The following is an 18,403-nucleotide window of genomic DNA, read 5'->3' on the forward strand; positions in this document are numbered from 1 at the left end:
ACATCCACAATTCCCTCTTGTCCTGCTGTCTTGGCCCCACTCATCTTCACATCCCAAAGTGTGTGAAAGGTAGAAGTGGGAGCAGAAAGGAGCATGGAAAGAGCTAAATTTTGGGCTGTTATTTTTGTTTTCTGAAGTTATTGCTTCATTTTCTTGTAGAGAAGCCCTTTGTTGGAGCCAGCCTTGCACACATAACCTCCAACACGTGGTTTGTCCCATACTGAGCTGGTTTGATAAAGACTCAACAAAAAGATGCATTCACCTTCATAAACACACTGATTTCAAGGCCAAATAAAAGCAGCAGAGAGTGGGAAGGAGACCCAGATCTCACTTTCTCTGTAGGCTTTCCAGTGACAGGCTTTTGACAGAAGCCATCAACAGGCATCCTTGGAGGTGAGCACTTAATGTAGGATTCATTTTAGCATTTGATTCAGTGGCAATTATCCCTTGAACATGATCATGAAATGACACTAATGCACTCTGCATTCTGCTGCTTTCAGAGACTACACCTGGTGCCAAAAAGGGAGAAAGGAAGCACTGGAGCAATAGAAACCAACTTATATTCAGTTAAAATTGATTTATAGGCTGGTTTCTCTGAAAGAGATCCTGTCTTTTTCCTTTAGTGCATGTATTTTATATATTTATCTCTCACCCTTGTGAATTGTGGGGCATCTCATGGCTGGAAATTCACCTTTTGAGGAGATCAGGGCTGAACCAGACACAAAAGTGTTTCTCACCTACCTCATGCTGCTGAACCTATGAACCCACAAATGTGCAAACTGTGTCCTCTCCCCAAAACCATGATCATCATGAACCACACTCACATTTCTGGTTTACCATGCAGAACCCAACAAAAGAAGAGCCACTAAATTTGCAACAGGATCTCTGTACTCAGGTACATCCATTAAAAAAATGAAGAGTGCAAAAATTGGCTGGAAGACTCCTGGAAAGGAAAGGAAGTTGTGGAGATGCTGGATCTGGAAAAGGTGTGACTGGAGGAGAACAGGCTGTCTTTGGAATCACTTTTAGCTGGGAAAATGGGCAGAGTAGCTGCATTTACCAGTTTTTGAGCCAATTCCTCCACTCATGGACTACATCTGCTCGAGGTTCATTTGTGCATCGTGAACAGGTTGCATTTCTCAAAAGAGCAAAGTTGGGGATGGCTTGAAATTTTGGAGGTTGCCATGGTTTCAATATTTTTGTCTTCAAGACATTAAGATTGCATTGCCAATTTCAGAACAATCGCACCTGAAAAATGGGACTTTCTTGCTCGTAGGAGTCAGAGGTTTAGAACACACACATGGAACTGTGCAGATATTGCAGCCCTGAGCAAAACTGGGCAAAGAGTGACAATTCTGAGCCAACAGGATGTATTTCTTACAGGGCCCATGAGTCAATATAAAAATTAGATTAGTTTTTTTATGTAGGAGAAATGTGGAGCATTCTGTGAACTTTACAAAGCCTGAGCTTGAGTAGGGAAAGCCACTGACAAAAAAAAAAAAAATTCCAATTAGTGAACTCATTAGCCAGGAACAGAAAATGACTCAGAGAAAGCGTCAGCGGGTTGAGTAGCAAGCTGGCCCCTCTCTTTGGAGAGAGACAGCTCAACCTTCTGGAGCCTGATCTGCCTCACCCAGCACCAGCATCTTTGCTCAAACACATCTCCCAGGTCCAAATGTTCCTAGAACGAGGTTTTTCTCCTGTGGGACTCAAGCAAAGCACACTCTGTTCTCTTCTGTCAGAGCCAGCTCTAACCATATCCTTAAAGGGCCTGGAGTTAATTGCAGAGCCTCTAGTCCTGATTTATCTGCTTGGGTGAAGCTTTTTTATCCCTTAAAAGAAAATCTTTGAGTGAAGGACCCGAGCTGCCCTTGGAGGAGCAGAGGGAAGGAGCTGGGGCTGTGTGGAGCTCGAGGGAGATGCTCCTCCTTGGCACAGCAGCCCTGCCCTGCCTGCAGGAGCTCAGGCTGTGCCCTGAGCAGGGTGGAAAAGCTTCCCAGGGCTCTGTGAGGAGAAAGATTCATTTCCAGCTCTGTCTGGGCATCTTGGGTTCCAATACAGGATGTGATAAAAGGTTCTATCACCATCTGTTGAGAGTGGGCAGTGATTCTTATCTCCTTGGGAGATATTCTGCTAATGGGCCAGCTGTTAAAAACCAGGTGGGGCATTGTTCTTTATCTTTTCACAACCCATCCTTCCTCCAGCCAGTCATTTTCTGCTCATGGCCATTGAGTCCCACTGTGGCACTGATAAAATTACTGCATCCCATTGGGAGCTGCTCCAGCCAGGGGGAAGAGCCCAACATTTCTTACCAAGATAAAAACAGAGGTTTTGGGACACTAAGGGAGCCCCTTTCTCCACTGCACTCCAGAGGAAAACCGGATTTCTCCACATCCCCACTGGAGCTCCGGAGGGAAACTGCACCTTGTACAGGAGCACTGCTCCAGCTGAGCCACATCTGTCACTGCAGGAGGATGCAGCCACCATGGGATGGGACTGCTGCCAACACCCTGCCTGACGGGTGTCAGGTTGTACTCTGACTGTGTCAGGGTTTGGGGTTTGTTCTTTGTAGTGCTGTATTTCTATTTTAATTTCCCTGGTAAAGAACTGTTATTCCTAATTTCCATATCTTTGCCTGAGAGCCCCTTGATTTCAAAATGATAATAATTTGGAGGGAGGGGGTTTACATTCTCCATTTCAAAGAGAAGCTCCTGCCTTTCTCAGCAGACACCTGTCCTCCAAACCAGGACACTGGGACACCAGACATGTTGTGGGGCTCATCCTGCAGAGATGCTTCTGCTCAGTCAGGGAGGAGCGCTCCTGTCTCAGAGATTTCTGCCAAAGGAGTTGGGAGACGAAGGAGAAAAACATGGGAAATTGGAGGGGAATAAACTCATCCTTTAACATGGCAGTGGGGAAACAACCCACTGTGTGGTGCTAAATGTGGGTGCTAAATTCCACCTGCATGGGCTGGAATTAAACTCCACCTGTGGAGCAGAGGAATCACAAACACACACACACATGCCTTTACACTGGGATGGGTTTTTACCTGGAATCACTATCTGTGCTTTTGTTAAAATTCAGGATACTTCAAATATCCTTTTTTTTTGGTCAGCTCCCCATTCAACCAAGATCTGTGAGGCTGAGATGTAAGCCCTTCACACCTGGGGTGTTTGCCATGTAGTTTTTTAACTACTCTTACATTTCTGGCTGTCTTTATCCCCTCTCTCTCTCTTTCCTCTTCCCCAGAAGCCCAGTTATTCAGCAGTTAAGGAAAATTCTTTTATTTCTCCACTAAAAATCTCTTATCTATCTCATTGCTGTTTTATGACTCTGATTTACTCCAGAACTCAACAAAATAGAGCCACAAATCACTGGCTGAATAGAAAAAAACCCCCAAACCTTTGAAACCACAGCTCCAGACACTTTAAACCATCACTGCTTCAGGAGCTGGACACCTCCCAAAAAGAGCTGAGTTGTTGCTCCTTTTGACTCTCCATGAGGATACAGAAATTTTTCAGGTGTTTAATCCCAAGAAAACCATGATGCAAAGCTGATATTTGCATCCCTCCTGGAAAACTGGAGTGGGAGTTTTCATGAGCTCTCCCCTGGAGCTCCTGGATTCTGCCAGCTCAGGAGCTTTGCTGGCTGATCCCTCGTTCCTGTGGAGTGCACTCATCATGTTGAATCAATATCTTGGAGAGAAAGGAGGTCTCGGGGTTGAACAAGGTCCCAGTGAACTGAATGTGTTAAAAATGCAACGTCTGGAGCTTCAGTCTCAGCTGAGCTTCCAAAGGGAAGCAAATGTCAGGACTGGGAATTTCAGGAAAACGAGTGGAAGGGTTTTTTTGGCAAGCAGGCCAAGAGTTTTATTCTTTCTCAGGAGCTCTCAGCTCATCCTCATGGTCCAGTGAGTTGTTATTCATAAATTAAGTGGCTACAAAGGTGTGAATAATTGCAGTGAGGTCTGCAGGCCACGCAGAGGCAAAGCCCCCTTTTCAGAGAGAGGGGAGAGGAGTTTCTGAGAGATGCTTTAATGCAGCAATCTCACCAAAGCACAGTGCAGGAGGACAGATTCCTTCAGTCAGGGTGGAAGAGCTGGGTAGGAATCCAATAATTTCCTATTTCTCACCTAAATTTAACTTCAGAGTGCTTTTGTCATTGGCCATTGATGTCTCTGAGGTGCCACAGGGGTGACAAACTCTTTATCCTGGCTATCAAAGGTGTTTGCTCCCAGGAATCCTCCATGTCCCAGGGACACAAAGCTTTGTGCTGTAGCTGTGCAACAGGGAATTGCATCCCACTGCTGGCACCTCTCAGTTCAAAAGCAGCCCAGAACCAGATAAATGATGGCAGTGACTTAGCCCTGACATTTTTCTTTTCATTTAACAATCATGACACATAGGAATGTTTCTGCTGTAACATTTAAGTCAAGTGAAAAGCACATTTGAAATGTCTGATAGTGTTTTTGGGGAGAAAGATAAGATTATTAATTTTTTAAAAGAACAATTTCTCCTGAGGAGACTTGAAGCAGAAACCAGAGAGGTCAGCAGTGCAGATTTGCAAAGTGGGAGGGATGTCAGCCTCCTCTGTCCCCTGCCCCTTTGCAATTCCTGAGTCCTTGCAGGGAGCCTGACACAATCCTGATTCTCCTCTCCTCCAACCCAGTGATATCACTGCTCCACTTTTGCTCTGTGCCCATCCCACAGAGCACATTTACCACAGAAAAGGCAATAAATAAGTAAATAAATCTGTAATGGTGGGGGAAACCCTTCCCTGATGTGATCCAGGTGAGGGCAGAGGGAATTGGATCAGGGTGTGGAAGGAAGCCCATGGCCAGGCTGACAGCACAAACCTTCCCAGAATCCAGCAGATCCCTAATTTTATGCACTTTCAACCACAATTGAGTTTGAAAATTATCAGGAAAGGCCAAACTGCCTGGGACAGAGATTACACAAAACCAGCCAAGGGCTCGAACATCCAGGTGCTGCCATGGAACTCAACCCACCCTCACCTCCCTCCTGTGCTTTGTGTTGTCCTGAATGTGCTGCTGGCCTGGGGGAGCCCCATTTCCCCCAGGACTGAGATCCAAGCCCTGTTTGTATTTCCAGAGCAGCCCAAAGAAGACTGAATGGCCTCGGTATGCAGTTGTCACTCTGCACTGCTGAAATCTCGATTTGAATTTGAGCTGCTGTGCAAGCTGAGCTTTCCCTTCCTGGTCCCAGAGATAAATGATGCTCTCAGGCTGTGACAGGACTCCAGAGAAGACATCTCCACACTGAGGCTTTTTGTACCTGTGAGAGTGATTGAGTAGAGAGAGGCCCCAAAACGACAGGTAAGTATTGAGGATAAATGGATGTAATAAAGTATAATTGCCCTAAATCACCTGCCTGCAATGACTGAAAGAGAGGAGAGAGCAAACAGCAGTAAGAGCAGTAATTTCAAGTCCACAGTTTGTCACCTGAGGGAAGGAGGTGGATAGAACAGGCAGGACTATTGCAGGGGCTGTACATAATCCTGGCTCAGTTTTCACAGAGGCAGAACTCACTGTCAGCTCTGATGGGCTCAGAGCTGTTTTGATGCCTCAGGATTTTAACTTTCATATTTTTCATCCATTTGCAATCCTGTAATTCTTTAGTGTACAACTCTAAACTCCATGTACAGTGTGAGCTGCTGCTCTCCCATTTTGGTCAGACACAACAATTCCTCTCCAGGCCCTGAGAAATGTAAAAAAGTGAGTTGGGAGCAAACTTGGAGTAAATTAATTCATTACCTGAAGCCGTAATTGGAAGATTAACCCCAATCTGCAAATGGACCAAACTTATAAAAGTGTGAAAACCCATGAGTTATTGTCCATTTTGGGTGTAGCCATTGTGGGGCTTTCTCTGCCCAAAATGTACCTGAAGGCCCTTCAATAAATAGAACCACTTTTTATTCCCTTAATTTTGTCTGGCCTCTGTTTTTGGGATCAGTTTTTCCAGAGAAGCTGCTGAGGGGAGGGAGGAACTTAAGCAGCTGGAAACATCTGGAGACATTTTCCACACTCTGCAGGCATCCCTGTGCTTTGGTGGGGGCAGAGGGATTGTCCCCTGGTGTCCCTTAACCATGGTCAGTTTGGGACAAGGTGGCAGTTCCCACATTTTGGGGTTTTGGTTTGAGCAGCACTCTCAGGTAATCATTTGGGTTTTTTTTCCCCAGAAGGAAACAGCTTCAGCTCCTTCTAGGAGATGGCATTTGTTCTTAGAATGTAATTTTCCTTTCTGCATTTTCCAATTAAATAATCATGCAGGCATTTATTATTATAATTCACTGGGATTGCTGGCAGCCAGTTTCCCTGTGTCAAATTCTCAGCCCTGTGCTAAGGAAGTGTGCAAGTGTGAGCATTTCCAGGAGTCACAACAGGAGATTCAAAGAAAGGATAAGACCCCTGTTGGCCTTTTGCACAGAGGTAGAATCTCAGCAGCTGACTCCTGCACTGAATTCATTCCCTGCTGCTCAGGATCTGTCATTCCTCATCAATCTCCTGGGATTTCTGCTTTGCTGAGACTCACACAGACCTTCCAAGGCAGCTGCACAGAAGCAAATACTCCTGTATTTACAAAATGTTTCTGCCAACAAGGTTGAACATCTCAATTCTTTTCTCCTTTCCAAGAGACTCCAGATATTAAGGGAAGCCTGCAAGATTTTAGTGGGAAAAAATACAGGTTCCTTGTGTTCTGGTGGTGCCATGGGACAATAATCATGGGCCATGACCTCTTCCAGCTATAAACTCCTTTTTTTAAAAAAAGTTCTGTCACAGCTGGACCAATTTAGGTTTTTCTGTGTGTCCCATCCTCTCTCTGCCCTCAGCTCTGAGGTCCCAGCCTGGAACTGTGGATGTTCTTGGTGAGTTACTTTACAAAGTTAAAGCAGGGGGAATTATCCTCCTTCTCAAAGAAAATGATCAGTGTCCTGTTCTATTAATGTGCTAAATTTATGTCCCTTTACCAGTGCAAGAGAAAGGGTGGAAGTGTGCATGTAGGATGGGAAGTCTAAGAGGAAAATACATAATTCAAAAGCAACTAGAAATTCTATTACCTTAATAGGGAATTTAAATATTCTTGAAGAAATAATACCAACAATACATTATTTTAAATTTTTAGCTCATCCATGAGATCTGGATCCATGGTAGCTAAAATTCCCAGGTGGTTCCTTGTCCAAATATTTGTCCATGTCCTGATCTTCTGGGTGTCCAACAGCAGAAAAGCTCAGGTGAATGAATCCCCCATCCCATATTAACCAGCAGAGCTCCTGCAGTGCTCTCAGCTTGCAAAACCTGGGATCAAAAGGAAAATAAAGGCTGTCCCTCCTGCAAAGAATATAGGAGATATAAACACCACATCTAATCAGTTGTGGTTTATAAACACAGAGAAGTCAAACCTAGGGGCCACATGGAAAGCAGAGAAATAAATTATGTTGCTGGAATCTGATGGAAGAGCTGCCTGAAAAAAATAGGGGTAAAAAAGAAGAAAGATTTATGCAAATCACTGAGTTTTTAGAGGCATTTCTCAGTCAGTGTTGTCTTCATGCCTCATCCTGTGAGCTCCTGACGTAAGGAATTGGGTGGCAGAGCACTGGTGTGTGCTCATAAATGACTGGAAATACAAATATATACATTTCTCTGCAGGAGCACTCAGGGAAGAACAATTAAATAGATCTTAATTTAGAGATTGCCTTCACCAGTCTAATTCTGGTGAGCAACAAAACCCAATTGAAATTTAATCAGCAGATTGAGCATTGCTAACATTTGAGAGTTAATTAGGGCAATAATTACTGAAGAAACGGATTTGTTGCATTGAGGAGAAGTTGCTATGGTGTTGTCATATGTGTTTGAGAAAGCAATTAAAAATCATGCTCTGGTGTTGACAGAATAGCCACAGATGAAAAGTTAAATGGGCAAAGACAGCAGCAGAACGTGAGAGAAATTCCTGTGCCACCCCAGCTCTGCTGCTCCATCCTGCCTGAGTTGGTTTTTTTTCTCTTCAAACCAGTCCCAGACTGCCTGAGAGCTGAGGATTTCATTATGCTCTGGTTTGGAATGTCAGGGAGATGGCAGGGTTGGGGATGAGCAGGTCTGGTAGGGAGAAAGAAAAATGTGTTTAGAAGGAGATGGCAGCACCAAGGTCAGGTCACTCACTCGTGGAGGGGAAAGTTCAAAGGAGACTGGAGAACCTGACTGAGGCTGGATAACATTTGCACAATGATCAGGAATCAATTCTGGACCAGAACAGGTTTTAAATAGAAAGGCACAGCAGGCCATGATGAGGTGAGGGGATTCTGAGAGAAAGGCTGACACACACCCAGCAGGTGGGACAGCACTGAGAGACCAAGGGGGATTCAAAGGGAGGGGTCAGTAAATTGTCCCTGAGATCCTGATCCACCTGCAGGGCTGGGAGCTGCCTTGGAGCACAGGAAACTGAGTTTTCAGGACATGGAGGATGGGTGGAGAGGCTGGCAGGAGCAAGGGCTTCTTTATATTTAGTTCACCAAGACATGAGGGGCTGAGTGGGGGGATTGGCAATGGCCCCAGTGACAAGGGTGGGACAGCATTTGTGAGAGCTCAGGGACAGGAACAGAGGGAATGGCTTCAAACTGCAACAGAGGAGGGTCACACTGGATATTGGGAAGGAATCATTACTTGGCAGGGTGGCTGTGGCTGCCCCTGGATCCCTGGCAGTGCCCAAGGCCAGGCTGGACATTGGGGATTTGAGCACCCTGGGACAGTGGAAGTGTCCCTGCCATGGCAGGGGTGGAATGAGATGTCTTTGAGGTCATTTCCAATTCAAAATATTCTGGGATATTTCCTGTGTGTCCACACCCCACACAAACACACTTTGAGTAGAGCTGGGTCTCCTTCACCTTCAGCACAACCCCATTGTCAGGAGCAGGGAGTGTAAGAAGGAACATGATGGTTGGAAAAAGAACAGTTCCAAAGAACAATTCCAAAGAACAATTCCAGCTCAGATCTGTCCCCCCAGGTATCTCCCTGCTGTGCCTGGAGCTGCTGGGAGGGAAATAAGGAGCTGTAACCAAACTGGTAATTACTCCTCCCTCCACCCTCACACTGACTTCTACACCCAAAGCAAGAGAGAAAAAGCAGAGAATTTGCCAGGTGAGAATGAGAGACCTCTCTGATTCTCAGAATATCTGTCCTGTTCTGCCTGATTTCTCTGCTGTGACATTTGGGAAGGAAGGGTCTCCCCACAGAAGGACTGGACCCAATTTTCCTGTGCGGTTGTCAGATGTTTCAACAGAGAAACAAGGGAATCTATAATTTGTGAAGCTCAAAATTTTAAGAGAAAATTGTTTCTCTTAAAATGGCAAGCAAGACAAAAGGGTTTTTCTTAGCACAGAGTCTCAGTGTCTCACTTTTAGAATTTTCCTCTCTCTCTTAGCACAGCATCCCAGTAACTTCCAGAATTTTTCTCTGCTGACAACAATCCACTGTAGGAAATAGCTGCAGACTCAGCTGAAGGATGTGATTTCTGGTGTTTATAGAGTGCAGCTCCTTGGGTGTTTGTTTGCTACAAATAATTTTTTTGCTGTGTCTCTTTTTCAAGAGTAACTACAATAGCAGATCCTGCACACAGAGGAAATTCAGAAATGCATAATGCAGTGGCAGAAAATCGAGTGGAAAAAGGGTTTGTGCAATCAGATCTCGTGGCAATGTGTAGAAGAATGAAATAGATTTTAACAAAATGAAGAATTTATGTAAAATGATAATGTTTTGTGTTTTCATCCTAAGTGTGAAACAAAGTGTGAGACCTTCATGAAATTTTCATGAAGTTTCTTTTTGCAAGGCCTGTGTACCAAAACTCAGCTGTCAGCTCGAGATTAAACTTTCTAACTCTTGCTTTCATTTATATGAAAGAAAAATCTTCATGCAAACTCCTGGCAATGATTCTGATAAAAATGAGGCGGTTTTGTTGTTGTTTCAGCTTCATCTAAGTAGTAATTAAATATTTATTCCTATCTCTTTCTCCTAGTGTGTGTTACTGCTGCTGTACAAATTATTCTCAAGGATGAAAAGACCTAAATCCTCCAAATTAAAGCAGACAGTAAAGCTGTCCAAACCCCAAATTATTTATAAGATTAGCACAACAGCTGACAAATTTTGGTGGAACAAATTGCTTCTCCCCTAATAAACTGGATTTTAAAGGAAACAGCACACAGAATTAGTTTTCCCTTTTATCTTCTGATTCACCAAGCCGGAAGATGAGAACAACCTGTCATTCTGCAATGGCCTCTGTTTCCCTCTGAGGGTACCAGAAGGAGAGTGAGGAATATTCTGAACCCAAAAAGCAGCAGCATTTCCCTCCTCCAGCCCCATCCCTGCCCTGGGAATTCTCTCATCCCATTTGAGCTTTACAACGTCACCCTCTAGTGGAAATCCAGGTGTTTTCTTCCCCCAAATCCTCCTCGGGTGCCCAGGAATGTTTTCTGCTCGATTCAAAAGGTGAGTGACTGTTTTACAGGGGAAAATTAAATACAGAGAATTGTTTTGGTTTTTTTTATTTCCCTTTGCCACACTCTGGGAGTTTGAGGTATTTGGTGAGAGAGTGCTGAGAAATGGAAGAGGAGGAACAGAGATAATAACAAAGGAAGAGCAGCACAGGGCAGGGCAGCATCACTTAAAGCCAGATTAAATTTCCAGGTGGCTTTTTCTGAACAAGAATCCCTGAATGCAGATCTGGAGGTCCTGGAGACCCTGGGACCTCTCAGGATCAGAGCCAGTGTCCCCTCCCCTCCTCTGGCTGCTGAGGTTAAAAGTGACTCTGGAATTATTGACTTGTGTTGACTTTTGATAATTATTATTAATCAATAACAATTATTATTAATCACAACGATTTTGATGTAGTGCTAATTATAACCCCTTTTAACTACTTCAATATAGTGTAATCTGTCAGCTTTTGTATGCATATACATAATATGTGATGAATAAATATATAAATTTAGGTTTTAGCAAAACATGGTAATGTTTGCAGGATACTTTTGTTTTGTAACTAGCTGACAAGAGTGAGAATAACTTAGAAACAGCTGATCAAATAATATTAAGGGAACCACATAAATAACATCAGAAAAAAGATGTAGAGAAACTCCTGTTACTGACTCTGAATTCCCTGTCTGTCATTGTGAGGAAGTGGCTTACACAATATACAATAAATAAATATACAATGTATATTTACATATATGTTGTAAAGAAACAACACACACTCTCCAAAATAAAATCTACACTATTCAACGACGAGTCAAGGATCAAACAAAGCTAAAGGGATTCCCAGAACAAGTAAGAGAACTCACAGGAATGTTTGAATATGTATAACCTTACTCATATGTATGTATTTATTATATATTATGTATATTAATATACATGAAACCAGTGTACTTAAATATGTATAAAATTGATTTAAGCTAATGGAGTGCTCGTGGCATTTACCCAGTGCTGGATATTGTCCCTTTTATCCCTTATTTAACTTTGGAAGTTTTTAAAAGAGTGAGCTGCATTTCTCACAGTGGCAGCAGTGAGGCTTCTAAGAGATTTTTTGAGCTCCCACTGAGGAATCAATCCCATGGGATCCAAACCCAGGGCTGGAGGCAAACCCCACCAGTGCACCCAAAGGGAAGGGAGGGAGAATATAACAGAGTTGCTGCTGGATTTGAAGCTTTCTTTAATCCTACTAGCTTGGTAGAGATTGCTGCAGCTAAACTGGGGGACTTTTCCAGACACAACAACATCTTCCACTCCTTTCTCTGCTGGCTGTGATGCTAAAGATGTGGAATAGTGAATGAACACACTCCTGGAGAGCTGAGAGTACTTTTAAATAAACCTTAAAAGTGAGTGCTTCGTTTCAAAGCACACACAGATGTGTGATTGCTTTCTATTATATATTTCCATGGATATTCTTTCCTCAGCCATTTTCTGGTTTGCTTTCAATGAGGGCATTTTCTGAGCACGTTGCTGTCCTTCTGACAGAACATTTTGGGGCCCTGCTCCTTGAAGATCTGCTCTGTGAGAAGGGAGCAGCAGCTCTACAAAGGAGCTTTGCACCTGCACGAGTCTCCTTGAAAGGGTTTTTGCTGCTGTTTGGGGTTGGTGTGTTTGGGATTTTCAAGTGTTGCTTTTTGAAAGTCTTCTCAGGCAGCAGGCTGAATGGTTTTCCTCTAAGTGCTGACAAAACTCGACATTCAGGTGAAAAGAACCCAAAATGTACACGGAGCTCTGCCAGCTCCAAGGTGTCAGGGTTTGAAGGGAATGGAACAAGTGCTGAGAAAAACACCCTGTCCTCCTGAGAACTGGGGCCTGAGCAGCCAAAAACCACTGCCACCCCTTTGGGACAGTGACAAAGGACCAGTCCAGTTTCCTCACACTCATCAGGGCCACCCTGAACCCCAGGGCATCCTCCTGTGTCACTGGGAATTGGGATGGAAAATGGGAACTGGGATGGAAAATGGGAATTGGGAAGGAGGATGGAAATTGGGATGGAAAATGGGAATTGGGATGGAAGCTGAAACTGGGATGGAGGCTGGAATTGGGATGGAGGATGGGAATTGGGATGGAGTCTGGAATTGGGATGGAGGATGGGAATTGGGATGGAAAATGGGAATTGGGACGGGAGATGGGAATTGGGATGGAAAATGGGAATTGGGATGGGGATAGGAACTGGGATGGAAGATGGTAATTGGGACAGGAGATGGGAATTGGGATGGAGGCTGGAATTGGGATAGAAGCTGGAATTAGGATGGAGGATGGGAATTGGGATGGACACTGGGAATTGGGATGGAGGTTGGAATTGGGATAGAAGCTGGAATTGGGATAGAAGCTGGAATTGGGATGGAGGCTGGAATTAGGATAGAAGCTGGAATTGGGATGAGGCTGGAATTGGGATAGAAGCTGGAATTGGGATGGAGGCTGGAATTGGGATAGAAGCTGGAATTGGGATGGAGGCTGGAATTGGGATAGAAGCTGGAATTGGGATGGAGGCTGGAATTGGGATGGAAGCTGGAATTGGGATGGAGGCTGGAATTGGGATGGAAGCTGGAATTGGGATGAGGCTGGAATTGGGATAGAAGCTGGAATTGGGATAGAAGCTGGAATTGGGATAGAAGCTGGCTAGGTGGCAGCAGAGCCCCAGGCAGCAGCATCCTCTTGGGGACCATTCCCGAGGGACACAGTCCAGCTGCTGGAGGGACAAATAACAGCAAACCTGAACTGAAAGTGAAATTTGGTCCTTTTGGGAATGCAGAATACAGGGGCTCTGTGCAAGCCCTGCTCAGCAATACCCAAACACCCCCTGTGCTCCCCACACCCCTCCAGCACAAACCCAACCCACTGCACGAACCCCTGAGGATTAAAATTAACTGTTCCAGCCAAAGGCAGAGCCCAGACTCAGCTGGGATTGTCTGTGTGGCTCCCCATGGGAAGCCCCTGGATCCCTTCCCATCCCAGCTCTCGGTTCCTTTGGCTCGCTGAGCTCCTGGCATTGCACACAGAGAGCAAATGCAAGAGAGCTGATGGTCCTCAATGAGGCATCATCTGCTCAGCACTGAGAACGAACCAAGCAGAGCTAAAATTTCTGTTTTAATCCTCTGTGGAACCAGCAAATTAATTCTGGTCCACTCTTGTTTGTTCCCACGGAGAATAAATCACTTGGTAAAGATCTGTGAAAATGAAAAGCTAAAAGGGCATTTCACACAGTGCTATAAGCAGGACTTCGTTTAGTTTTGTTATGGAGAAGTATCTGACAAGAAAGAAAGGAAAATTCTGCTGAAATTTCAGAAATCCCCAAAATACTGACTAAATATCTGGGAAATTAAAGCAGATTATATTCTGAGTGTGAAACTAATCACTCTGTTGTTAACTGCTCACAGATGACAAAGGTCCCAACAGGTGATTCAAACTTGTGGTGGTGGCATAAATTTTAATAAAGGGCTGAAGAACACTGCTAAAGAAGAGAATTGATTTTTAAACGTGGATTAAGCTCATACATTGTTATGATCCCATTCATATGCAAGTTCAGTTGTGTTGATGAAGGCATGGCAATGTAAGGATAAAAGAGAGGTGTGATTTACAGGGAGAAACACCTTTTATTAGATCAAACAAGAAACCTTTCAAGCACAGCAGCTCCTCTTTAAATACCGAGTTCTTGCTGGTTCTTAAATATTTCAGTGTAATGTGTTAACACCACCAGCTGTTTCTTTCTGTGCACAATCTCAGATTTTCCTGCTGCATCTGTCCCCTCCCTGTGACACACAAATTCACGGGTGGGGAGGTGGAGAGTTTCTCCTGTACAAACTGATCTATCCATGAGAATTCACCCATATGCCACTGCCTTCATGGGAAACACCACCTGAAAAACACCTCTGCTCCTCTTCAGACTCTGTGTTGAAATGCATTTTTAGATGCTGGTGCTGAAATATTTAAATAAAAGAATGTAAAGAGAGACATACTGACTGACCTTTGGTCAATAATCACAGGAAAAAAAGAACAAGCAAACCAGAAAAACCTCCCATCTCTGAGTTCTCTCAGATCTCAGGCTCTTTTAGGATTATATTCCTGACAAGTGAAAGCAAGAGTATTTATGCAACTTGGCAATCTTGTAATGCAAGCAGCTGGGAAATCTGTGGGGCTACTGCTGATTTCACACACAGCTACCAATCCCAAGAGAGGATAAAAGGCAAGGAGTGCTCAGAGCAGCCTGGGATGCAGGCAGGATTGAGCCACCCTCAGTACAGACAGGATTTAGCCCTACAGGCTCCAGGCTCGTTGCTGACACCCTGATAAAAAAAAAATCTGCTTTGCTATTTTTAACAACACCATTTTTTGCCAAGTATTTAATCCATTAGACCCTGATTTTCTCCTTATGGAGCTTAAAAGTTTTGTTAAAGATAAGGCCAGTGAAGATAATGTTTGAAGTTGGTATTTGAATATATGAAAAACTGTAGGAATTCTTTACTGGGCATTGCTACTGGTATTTGTGTATCACTGAAAATAATCAAACTGAATTATTTTAATCAAACAGATGATGTAACCAGCACTGGGAGCCAAGTCTTGTCTTGGATTTTAAGGTTTAGTTCAGTGCTCTTAAACGAAGTCAATGGGGATGCATTTGACAACATTTTCAGACAACACTTTGAGCTCTAATTTAAAAATCACTGGCATCAAAAGTGGTGAAGGAGAGGTTGGATATTTAGAACAGATCTTGTACTTTGAGAAGAACTGTCCATTCATTTAAAATCAGTGTAAAAACCCAGTTGTAAATGTATTTGCTTTGGATTAACCCTGCAATGACTCCACAGAAATGAGCAGTGATACTGATATTAAAAAGGGACAAGAGATGGGGATCACACTGAGCTGTGTTCTGCTTGAGTTACTCTCCCACCCTCCCATCTGCAAACAGGATAATCTGTGCTTTTGTGAAGGAATTTACCAAGCTTTCAATGTTTTGTGTACAATTAATTATGAACATAATAATCATCAATATGAAACAACACTGATCTTGCAGACTGGGGTAGTTTTGAGCCATTAATGAGGGAAACAGGAGTTTCTCCTTAGAAAAGCTTTGAGAATTTAAGCAAATTATTTCTAGTGTAAAAGTCTGTGATTAAAAAAAAAAAAAAAAAAAGAAAAAAAAGTAGAATAATATTCTTCTGCCTTTAGATGACATTCCCATACTTTCATACCATGAAAGAAATGTTTGATCAGTCAAATACAAAAATGAGAAACTCCTGAGTTGTGCACCTTGTCTCCCTGTCCATGGTTCCACCCAGAGGCTGCCAAAAGGCTGCCAAAGAGCAGCTCCATTTTCATCAGAATCTGATGATCATTTACCCAGAAGTGATGGCAGGAAGGGAGTGATTTGTCAGAGTGAGATAAACCCCTGGAGCACTCCCAACCAGACAGAATTCGTGTTTGTTGGAATCCTCAGGACGAGGTGAGTTCATCTGAGGAGCAAAAACTGATTTTCCAATTTGCCTCAAGATTTAACAGCAACACAATGAAGGCACTGGGAGAGGAGTGAACTCGAGCCCTGGTGTGGAACAACATTCATCATTAGCTGGAATTTTCTGTGGTGTGAATAATTTGGGCATTAAAAATAAGAACTCTTCCCTCTCCATGACTGCTGCTCTCCAAGATTGTTCTGTATTTCTCTTTTATCCCCTCACAGGCTCAGAGCTCACTCAGGTGACCTTGCCATGACATCCCAGGAAAGCAGAATTTGGGAAGACAAAACCTCCTTGCTGGGAAGTGCTGCTCTGCAGATTATAAAGCCAAAGTCAGCATTCAAAAGGTCAGGAAGAAACTGCTCTGGTGTTAAGTAGTGTGAAATTGTTGAGGTAGTTTATGATTATTGGAGTCCTCCATAGCTTGAAAATGTAAAGAAAAAAAAAAGTAAAATCTCTGGTAAATTCCTATTTCAGAGCAATTATTTTATCTCTCTATAAAAAGCTGGAATACCACATAAATAATTGCTTGGTTCTAGAGTCAGCCCTTGATCAGAATGCATTGAGTCCCTTAAGGAAAGCAGAGAATTTACTCTCTGTGTAGCTCAATGGCAACCAAAGCAATCTTTGAAACATCCTCAGATGCAGAAAAATATATTTTAAATGCAGCTATGAAATGAGTGTAATGAGCAGCAGGACTGGAGGCTTCAAAATTGTGCTGTTCAGCCTCATTTCTTTTTCTCAGCACACACTGAGTATTTATAATTCATGCAGTGACCATTAGAGGAAAAAAAATTATTTAAGAAGCTGTTTTTTCTCACTGGCATTTTCAAATAAACAAACTGATATTAAGGAAGAAAGTTGTACTTGTGAAGGTTGGATTTTATTATCAAAACACATCCAGATTCATAAGAACTCTCATGAGAAAGAAATTCTCTAGAGGTCCCACCTTTGGTAGAGATTTCCTCTGGAATTTTGGAGAAATGTCATTCTGATCCCACAGTTCCAGGCATTTAAAGCAAATATTTGAAATTATTACTTCTCCAGTCTATTAAAACCCCTTCATGTGTAACTTCTCTTTTAACTGATACACAACAAGGGGAAACAACAATTTGTCTGGATGCCACTGAACCATAAAGTTTATGCTGAACAGCAAACATTTTGCTGCAAGGGAAATGTGTGTGTCAGAGGTCAGCTTCTCCAGAAACAATTTACCTATTTCCTTCTTTCTGTCCTTATGTGGAATTGCATTTATTCCATTAAAGAGCAATCTGCAAATGGAGCAGGAGGATTTACTTGGATTGCTGTTAATTCCACTCTTTCTGTCCAGGCTTTGTGATTATTGAAACACCGAGGATCCCACTGGCTCAGGGGCATTTTCAACACCCTTTTTTAAATTTTTACACTCTGTAGGATGGTGTAAAATTTCCCAGCTGGAAGAGAAAGGCACATCTCTACAGAGAGAAGTAGAATTTTGTCTTGGTGGTGTCATTGTGAAGGGCAGAAAAATGCTAAAAATAAGTTGGGTTCTCAAGCCCATCCCTGCCTTGGTCTGATTGCTCTGATCCCAGCAGACACATCTGTGTTTACTCCTTCTGAGGCTCCAGCTTGTGGTTTATAAGCAGAAATAAAATTGTCCCAACAGCCTTTTATTTCCAGCTGTGGGCTGTGGAAGGCAGCTCTCCAAACACTCTGATGAGCAGCACAGTCCCTGGGGAGTTCATGCAGGGATTCTCTGCCTTTGCTGGGCTGATTTCCATGCACTGGAAGAGTCCCAGATGTTGTGGTGCAGCTGCACAATCCCCAGTTTGGAATCAGGGCTGCCCTGAGCCTTCTGAGCCTTCCCTGGGACAAACATCTGCTCCCTTCTGGTGCTCTCTGTGCCCACAGGATTCCCCAAAGGTTTCCCTCAGCCTGGTGTTGGTTGGAGCCTTCATTCGAGGCATGGAATGGTAATTTCACCTCCTGCCCAAAACTGGTCAGGCAGGATCTGTTTTTTTTTTATTTTTTTATTTTTTTTCTGATGTAACTTCATAAAAGCCACAGGGGTGTCTTCCCAAAGAGCCACTCACACATCTGGGCTTTCCACGCTGCTTTTTCCTCATTTGTGCACACACCAAAACCCACAGAGACACAAAATGGGAGCCTGCACAGTTCAGTCCCCACAGTCTCAACAACTCCAGAAAAGACTCCCCAGCACTGCCCCTAAATTCACAAAATTCCAATCAGGTGAAGCTAAAATCACCCAGATTTTGTCTCTCCACAGAATTAAGAATGTCAAAACACACTCCTCTTGTCAGAATTTATTTCATCCTCATCTGAAACAGCCTCTGTGAGCTTGCAAGCTGAAATTCAGGGAATAAACTGCAAAGTCCAGCCAGCTCCCAAAGGATAACTAAATGGATGAGAGTTGAGAAATCAT

This window comes from Catharus ustulatus, chromosome 15 (genome assembly GCF_009819885.2).
Source record: "Catharus ustulatus isolate bCatUst1 chromosome 15, bCatUst1.pri.v2, whole genome shotgun sequence".
Lineage (NCBI taxonomy): Eukaryota > Metazoa > Chordata > Aves > Passeriformes > Turdidae > Catharus > Catharus ustulatus.